Here is a 9,873-nt window from a genome sequence, read left to right as displayed (position 1 = left end):
GCTAGTTCGCTCATTAGCTAGATCGCCGGTAATGACTGTGATATACCTCGTTTGACACCGACAACAACAACAAAATTTCCTGGATAGTTCTGAAAATTGAACTCTATTTCTCTATACTCTTCTGAAATGTCCAAGGCCCTGAATATTAGGTTCATTTTCTCTTTTTTTTTCAGTTATTTTTTTGTTTGTTTGTTTGTTTGTTTTTTTTTGTTCAAGATTGTATTATTTCAGAACAAATTCAGAGAAAAAAGAAGGAACAAATATTACAACCTTGAGGGAGATCGGGTGGCCAAGTGGTTGGCGCGCTCCATTCTAAACGGAATGAGACGATTCTTGGTCTATAAGCATTTCTTTTGCTTTAATTGTGTATGTCATAACCGAAGGCTTTTACAAATCTCCTTTCAAAACAGGTAATTTTAAACTGAAATGGTTAAAATTAAATTATTATCGCGAAAACGGTATGCATATACACGGAACGGTTCTTATCGAAATTTAGTTGCAATTGTCAATTTCTCATGAAATTACTCGGATTACTACAATAGCTTTTATGAAACCGTATATAGGTGTTTGTATTATATTATATAATTAGTAATACGCAAATCCGTTTTAAGCGAGTTTTTATCTTACAGTTACCAAATTAGTAATAAAACTTTCATGTTATGAGAGACATTATATTCTTGATTCTTTCTGGATTGCTTCATCTTCAGGTGGTAAGACGGCATCTGATGTTTTGATGGTGAGACTTGAAGGCAACCGGCTGCTTTTTCTACTGACGATCCTGGTAAATGCTGTATTCATCTTGGTACTCAGAAAAATGTACAGCCATGGGTTAACGGCGCTGTTAGCGTGTCCAAACCAAAAACACACAAAGCTGACAATCGGCTGTATATGTAGGTAAGCCTTAGATGCGTGAATAATTTGCATCATGTGGACCACTTGTGGTGGAAGCCAACAGAGGGCAAAGGCACAGGTAACAATAATGAGCATCCGAACCACTCTCCTCTTGGAGGTTTCGAGTTGCGCTCGATTTCTTCTCAAATTATTTACTCCAGGTGCAACATGGAACCATAAATTCCATGCAGTGATGGTATACAGGCAAGAAATAACGGCTAAGGGGATGAAATAGTTGACGACGAAAAGGAGGAGGTATATTCCTCGAAGAGCCCTATCTGGATCACCCAAGATGTAAACAGATAGCATGCAATAGGAAGAATTATTGTAGTCTTCCACGGTTTGAATGACAAGGAAAATGGACATGGACACCAGTGAGCCGATCCAAATAAATGGAACGGTTAGTTTAGGCTTTCGAAATCAAAGATGGCGGCGGAGGGGATGAACGATGGCATAGTACCTGTCGATCGCCATGAACGTCAGGCAGAGGACGGATGCTGTTATAGTGACATAGGCAGTGTATACAACACCTTTACACATGACTTTTCCAAATACTCCCGGGATCATCCACAAACCGTCTGTATATATTGTGGAAATCGACCAGGGCATCACAATCAGGGTTACAAGCAAATCAGCGATGGCCATGTTGACGAACATAAAGCTTGTCAGTGATCTGACTTCAGGTTTCTTCCACACGATGTAGATGAGGAAGCCATTCCCTGCAAACGATACGAGCATCGTGATGGCGTAGAGGACTGTCAAAACAATCCACTCGGTATCTGGTTTCATCTTTAGTTCCTGTTTTCTTCTGTTGCTAAAGTTTAATAGGATAAGACTGTTATTACTGAATAAATAATCAGTAAAGGGAACACTCATGGCCCCCCTAAAATCTTATTCGATACCAACCTGGGATGTGGTGAGAGGAATCGATTCTAAATTCAAAGGAAACAAAAACATTAATTTTTTTTTTTTTTTAACAAAGTTCACTTTGGTTGAGTCGATGATATTTCAGGACGCCACTGAAGCTGTGAACAGGAACGGAAATACTGGAAACAGGAAAAGGAATACAGCAGGACATTTTGATTTTCCCCAAAAATAAACCTAGTGAAAAAATCTTAGGGTGCGTTCCTATGGGAGAATCCGGATCAGGATTTCTGATCTGTGGCGTTCTTTTCAAGCAAATCCATTTTCAGATCAGTGATCTATCAAATCCACTCTGGACAAGGATTCGTCGGTTCACTGATCTGCGTGATCTAATGACGGATCATTGGATCACTGATCCAACGCGTTCCTGTAGGCGAAGGATCCGAAATTAATTATTTTGCCCAGCGGTGCTCAATTTCAAATTAGTAGGTACCTCATATATTGACCGGAAAGATTGTTGGCAATCCTCCACAAATTCTGCGATAAACACGAAATAAAATCGATTTTGTAAGTGTAATGTTAAATCGATCGGCCACTGATCGCAGGCATTCAGGGTTCTCCAGTATCCATATCGTAGTCAATATTTGCTTCTATTTTAATTCCATCGTTTGAGTTTACCATGAAAAAATGTGCTTCTAATATGCTAAAAGCCCGTGCAGTAAGACGAGCCATTAAGGGAAGAGCTCAATAACCCACGTACATACACAAGTCTTAAAATAGCGTACTTTTTTGGAATTCTCTGAGAGCTCGTCTAAAACTCCGTTCCTTTCATGCGCCGTGATCTGTGTGATCTTAGTAATGAAGTCATGGTTAAGCACTTCTGCATAGATGTATTAAGTATTCTCATCCTTAAAATATATAAATACTGGTCTTCGTTGTTGGTTTGCCTTTATGACAAAAGCGTTTCTAATTTGTCATCTTCTTATTTGTCGTTTTCCGTCCCGATGAATAAAGATAACTTTCAGAAACAGTTTTTTTTTTTTATTATTATTTTCAATTTTCTGCACGGTTCCTTCAATTGTTCGCATAATAACAATAACAAAAATTACCAGAAAAATTATCAGAAGGAAACGATAACAATGTATGATATCTTATTGAAGACACCTTTGGCGCATGTATATAATTATTTTTGATGGACTGTAACGTTGTTAGAATTAGTTTGGAAACAGGAAATCAATCTGCCTATATATTCGCCTTACAAAGTCAACTTGTTTCCCTCCAAATTGTTGTGAGTTAAGAAGCGTTGAACGTCTCATGGCAGTTGAACGTACCTGCGATAGAATGCACTGAAGTCCGCTGTCAGCAAACAGACTTGTAGCCTCTTATTACTAAAGGGAGATTAAAAAAAGGAAAAAATAACATTTCAACCGCACTGATCCGAGCGTTTTTTCAGGTTAATCTGAAATAAGAAACACGGTAAACCTTTGGAGATCGATAAAGTTGCTTCGCCTGTCCAACGGTTTGAGAATTCAATGGCCCGAGACTGAGGAACCCTGATGAACTAAAGAGGTTATTCCTGATCCCTTCCCTTTTTTAACCATTTCAAAATGATTTGCTATGAATATTAATGCGGGTCTCGGTCGCATGTCTTCTGGCAGACAGCTGGACAGGAATATCAAACATAAATGTTTGCGTGTGGGAGTCCTCAAATGGATCTCAAATCCAACATGCCTCATATCAATTTTCAAGACACGTACAACACGGGCTTTGTCTTCCGCTTTGAAAGTCACAGAAAAACTACTTAGAGCTCAGTCAAGAACATGAACACCATTTAGAAGCTATTTGTCTTCAAAGCAAGCCTTATGTGATAGATTTGAGTTAAGTTACATAGAGGCAGAGTATTGTTTATGGATGTTACCCATAATTTATTGAATAGGGATAATTATCGATTTACCATCAAATTAGGACATGTCACATGTCATTTACAGTCCGTTCCTATAAATAATCCCATTTTTGCCTTTGATCTCCCCGTTGATTTTAATTCATAAACTTGAGTATAAAAAACAAACAAACAAGAAAGAAACCCTCTTTACGTGCGGAAATTCAAGATTAACTCAAAAAGAAGATTTTGTACTTTCTCGCCAGTCTTTAGGCAGGTGCTCCGTATTTTAAAATTCATTTTAGTGGGTAATTAGCCAAGTGGTCTCACGAACAGTGTGACAAACCAAAGAGAAAGTTGCCTTCGGTGGAATGAACAATTTCAATGTAATCTAGGAAAGTGAAGGAAATCTGGGAAATTGCGAAATTATGTTCAACGTATCTCATTGTACTTCTTTGTGAATTTGTCGGTTTGTTCTTGATCATGAGCAGCTGTGAATCAATGACAGACCTTCAGTGGGCTCTATTAGTTCGACAAAAAAATAATGCACTGGGCAAATAACACGCAATTAAGTTTAATTAAAAAAATAAATAATTTAGCTTTAAGTCAATGGCGTCTTGGAACGCAAGGTTTTGTTATTTAGAATTCTATGGTGATTGATCGTAACAATGCACAAAAAGTGGAGACAAATTCCTTATAAATTTGTTTCCTTACACTGTGTTTTCATAGCCTGCATAATCATGGGAAAGCACACGTCACATTTCGGATCACTTTACTGATGTCAAAATTAAAATGTTAAAAACGAGAACTTTTCCAATATTTTACCTCAATGAAACCAACATTTCAACGTTCACTACAAAATCAAAACAATTCTCAATTCTTGTACTTGTTGTGCCTGAGTAAATACTTGTTTAATATAACACAAACGAAAAGCTCTCTCTCATGAATTAATTGATATAGTTTCTAATCGTTGTTTCTTTAATTTGACTGCAAGAATCTGTAGTCAACTTTGGCCTTTATGTTTAAAGGTGCAGTTTCTACATTTCCCCAAGAGTCTCCATCAGCCTGACTGTTAATAAAATATTTCAATTAATGTTTGATGGATGGTGCATTGACAGGGGATAGGAATAGCGCTTTGACACGGCGCTTTGCAGCTTTACATTTCCTGAACTAATCAATTCCTAATGATTCAAGTTTAGGAATACAGCCTTTTTTTTCAGTTTTTATCAAGATCATGTCGCATTCATATCGAAATAAGCAGCCAGAATAAATATTTTTTGCGTGGCGCTATACAATAAGTATAGGAAATGCTTTTGTGAAAAATTGTCTTCAAAACCAGCTTCTGCGAGGTAATTTGACGCTGAACAGCTAGGACCACACAATTATTTACCTTCAGCTATTTGGAAGACAAAAACGTACGGAAAGTTTCTTTGCTTTTTGTTCAGGCGCAAAAGAGAAAACTTGGCGAGAACGAAAGCTAATTCAGTAAAAAAAAATTCTGCATGAACACTCTTTCGTTCAGATGCAAATTGACATAGGATCTTTAGCATAATAATCTATCTTACAAGAAACATTAAATTTAAACAAGATATTGCGCCCGTTTGGCCCTTCGCCGCTAATACTCGTATGGTTGAGTAAGCGTTGGAATAAACTTGGAACATAAGCACCAGCTCAGCTTAACCAAGGCGAAATATTTCAAGTCTCCATAGTTAAAGCGGCACATGAATCGTTTTCTTGAACGTAGCATTTGTATGATTGAGGAATCATTGCTGTATCAGGAAGTAGCCCACATAACAAGAAAATCCGGCCGAGAAACTAAACCATATTTCAAATATCGTCAGCGACATTTTCATTTCCACAAAAAAGATAAGCTCATGGTATGAAAATCATCAAGAGACATACTTACGGCATATGAGACTCCTGCTTGGATCAAATTACATTAAACGAATAAGGCTTACATCAATTACTATCCACAACTGAATCAGGTTCAGTGTATTTTGGCATAGAGCCCTGTGGCTGCCTTGTTCGTTCAGTTTGAAATGCTAGCAAAAATGAGCACAGAGCGGAGAGGTTTAAGTTGTAAAAGTACTGTGTGATAGTCACTGGAGCTTGATAAATGAAATGACGCTTATCTCACGTGACACGATGGCTAAGCAAACCAGAAATGAAAAAGACGCATGTACAGGTACGGTTGAACCGTGCGACGAAAAGCGTCAAGCGACGATGCCTACGTAAATGATAATAAAACTGACCTAGACACCTCTTCGCGATCTGTGTACTTGTTCAGTTGGAGATTCGAGCAGAATACCCCTATTACTGTATAGTTAGTTCAATGGCAAGCTAGCGGAAGTTGTTGCAAAGGGCCTGCTCTGAGTCGCAGATTTTGTTCTTACTGTGCTTTTGGAAACGAAAGTGGAGGAGCTTCTAGCCATGGTAGAGACACCAGAAATAGGTTTAAAATAGCATAAAATTGTGGCCGTGCAGTGTTGAAATGACACAGGTTTATCAACACAGGTAACAAAACAACTCTAACGAAAACAGACAATACCGCGCAAACCATGTACAGGGCTGCGATCTCTAGCCGTTGGGTCGTTAGCTGAGACGACAGACATTTTCTTTAAGAGAAAATAATAGACGGTGACTTACCCGCAGACTCTCTTGACAACAGACAACCAACAACAGTCTGCCGTCAATCGTAGCGAAGATCATTCGTAATTTAGTCGCGACTTCTAACTCATCCGGGATAGCATTTTGATTTTATGATTAATTAAATCTCAGTTATTTTTATTACACTCGATAATAAATTTCGTTTATAAGCAAGTTAGCTGAGTGAAGTCTTCCTTCGATCAGTTGACAAAACGAACTGGTTTGACTGGTGTGCTCGTTGGTTTGAGAAGTAGAACGTTTACACTGGTTCAAAGCTGTCACTCTAGGGTATCATCAAACCAAATCATCTACCAGCGCCGCTTAAATAAAGTAATGGGAGCATCTACACAGCTAGTGGCGTGTTTGACTCGGCAGAGGATGAAAGAACGAGGAATAATGGATGTGCGTGTTTAGTCTTAGGTCTATATATGTGGTGGCTCGGTTGGCATAGCAGTGGATGAAAGAACGAGAAATAGTCACATCATGTGCAAACTTAGGTCTACATAGCAACGAATTTATGCCTGGAAATTGCTGCTACGGTTGAACCGTGCGAAGGAAAAGCACTCGCATCAAGCGACGATCAAAGTGCTTGTATCAAAAGACGAGGCTTACGTGATCAATTTTTAACTCTGCTACATTAGGAGGGTTAAAAGTCCTTAAAAGGATTACAACTCTGATGTACATCGGTTTGGAAAAACAAACATTGTATTTATGTCCGTAATGACGACTCTTCTGGTTTTTTAGAACAAAGGAAAAGCATAGAGTCGGAATTTATTCAGAGAGGTCATCCCACTTTTTTCACACTTTACATCCCCATGTTATTAACCTTTACGTGTCACGATCCAAAATTCCCAATATTTAATGTTTATCTGTAGATTAATAAATTTGAAGTCACGCGAGAAAGACTTCTATGTCTGACTGCTTTTTCTGTTAAGTTATACACCTGATAAACACTCGCTATACTGACTCCGCCATAACTTTGTATAACAAGATGAATCACACTCATTTTGATTAGTTTTTACTAATGTTCAATTTGAGGAGAGACTCTCGTTGGCGTCCAGATTATCAATATTTAAGCAAATAAATGTTGCCGTGGGTCTCTTCAGTAATAGCTCACATCAGTGTTACACTAGGCTGTGCTTCGTGTGGCACGTTTTTGTTCTTACAACTTTCGTCTCCTCCACGAAGATGTGGAACTTGAAATTACGAATTGCTGTTGTTGGCACTGACTATCAAATTATAACGTCTGATAACATCTGCATCGGACGCATAAATCAGTCAAAAACGTTTCTGGAAAAAGATTTAAGCTATTTTTCACAAAGGCGGGGCCAAGGAAATATTATAATATTATAACCAGGTGAGGATTCGAGTCTTAGTTCTTCAGGTTTTTCCTTTTTTTTTCAGTGTAATCAAAAGAGCGAAAAGTCGACTGTATGCAGTACGGAACCAATCCTACTGTCCTCCTCTCTTGAAACCTGGTTTGTCATCTAACGGCAGTGATGGCAAATGACGAAAATTAATACCATGAGAAAGAAAAATAAATATTTCCAAATTAAAACATCTTCTGCCTTAAACAATCTTCCGATTCAAAACACTTTCGACGCGCTGATGAGGCAACATTGACAGGATAGTTCTAATTATCACACACATACGATCCTAAATAAATAGGTGAAAATTACCAATATCAAATGTGTCTTCCACTCATAATGTTTTCACAAACCTGTATTTAATTTCTCTTGCACTTTTTAAATGTTTCTTACTTCAAGGAGAGAGGCCGTCCAGTGAATCCACGATGCGTGAAGATTCAAGCATGGAGCTTGCTGCGTAAAATTCAACCAATCACAATTGGTTCATATGTCAGCGTGCGTTCATCGAGATATGAAGCATGCGGGAAGTTTGGAGAGCACGAAAGATGCATAAGAGTTGCTCGAGGCGTAGCCGAGAACCAATTCTTTTATAACATTTTCAACCCGAAGCAAAATTTTTTTCTCGAGGGATGTGTTTGCTGACGTCATGAGCGTGTACAATAGGGATAGGAAGCACGCTCGCACAATTGAATTTGATTAGACAAATTTACTAGCCATGTTATAAAACACCTTGATGACATCTTTCTTTCAAATTTTTACAGTTTTAATTTCGAATTACGTCAACTCAAATTGTTTCATTTTTAAATTTGGCCTATTATGTTTTGATTGCGTGGTAGCATACCGTACCCTTTTTTTTATACAAATTACTGAAAATATGTTTACTTTTTTACATGCTACAATTTTTGCGTGCAGAATACCTGCGCCATCACTGTGGATATTTTTAAAAGACTTATCAGTTTTCAAAATAACTGAAAAATGTTCAATTTATTTTCATTTTTTATTTCGTATGTATTGCGTGGTAACACGGTTTTCGTTAAGACTTTCATGTGATCAGAATTTTGGAAAATATGTTTGCATGGTTAAGTTATAGTTACAGCGGGTTACAGTGGGTGTCTTATGTAGCTTTTCCGATCTGTCTTTTCGAATCCAACTGGTGAAACTATTCAATCTTGTCTGCTTGTTCATTTATAATATTTACAGTCCTGGATCTTAAATCTTCAATTCCCTCGCCAAATAAATCCCGAATGTAAACATTTCGTTATTTTCACTAACCCGAAAACGTATTTCAAATTTTTAATCTAAGATGGCCTTCGATGGTTATTTTACAAGTTCCATTGAGGAAGACATCCCAGTTTAGATTCAAACGTTATTATGGAGACTGCACCTGATTCAGGGTACTATTTAAATGCAAGCAGAACATAACAAATGCTGATCACAAAATAGAATAATAAAAGCCTCTTCCTTATAAAAAAAATAAAGTAAAAGCTTCCTTAAAATTTCCATTTTAGACGGATAAGGCTTTCCGAGTGTAAACAAGAAATGAGGAAACCCAAACTAAATCAATATTTTGTGAAATCGAACGCCAAAACACATATTGACAAGGATTGGTTATCACCGGATTATATCTTCCGCCTACAATCTGGGTGAACGTGTCTGACATATGAAAACCTCTGCTGCCCTAAATGGAGACCAGACAGTTCTAGTTGATGATGAACAAATTGTTATTTTTAGGTAATGGTGTAGTACATTATGGCGCATCAAATCTAGATCAAAACATAGCTGTAAAGTAGAAGAACGCCGCCCTTCTGACGTTACGTTATTACCTCAAGTGCATCCATAACTCGATATACGCACAGCTAAAAGCATAAGTATATTCTTTTATAACAAACAGAGCGACAACAAGGATCTGCGCGAAGAAGCCTTTTATTGTGATAGAGTATAATTGTGATTTTTTTGGTTTTGGTAAATTCCCAAAGTTACAACAATAAAAGCGGAAATTTTACCTCTAAAGTTATTAATGACCAATTGGTCACCTTTTTTGGTTCCCAGTGAATGTCTTTTGGCCAAAATTTGCTGCAGCTGGTCTTCCGACAAATTCGCGAAACGGTGCAACTTGCGGGTTTTTTTCGGCTTTATTTCTGTTGCTTGTTGGATGAGGACCTAAAAGGTCAATGCCGATAGAAAAATTGGGCAGTTCTTCGCTGGTTTCTTCCATATTTCAAAGAG

At 37.7% G+C, this 9,873-nt stretch overlaps 1 pseudogene; it reads right to left on the bottom strand.

Annotated features, from left to right (window-relative positions):
• Positions 1-491: 491 nt before the first annotated feature.
• LOC149043583 (G protein-coupled receptor 83-like) lies at positions 492-1,767 on the bottom strand (annotated as a pseudogene).
• Positions 1,768-9,873: the final 8,106 nt, after the last annotated feature.

Source organism: Pocillopora damicornis, chromosome 6 (assembly GCF_964200805.1).
Source record: "Pocillopora damicornis chromosome 6, jaPocDami1.2, whole genome shotgun sequence".
Classification (NCBI taxonomy): Eukaryota; Metazoa; Cnidaria; class Anthozoa; order Scleractinia; family Pocilloporidae; genus Pocillopora; species Pocillopora damicornis.
Note: the sequence above shows the minus strand (reverse complement) of the source record. Positions and strands in the feature narration are given on the sequence as shown.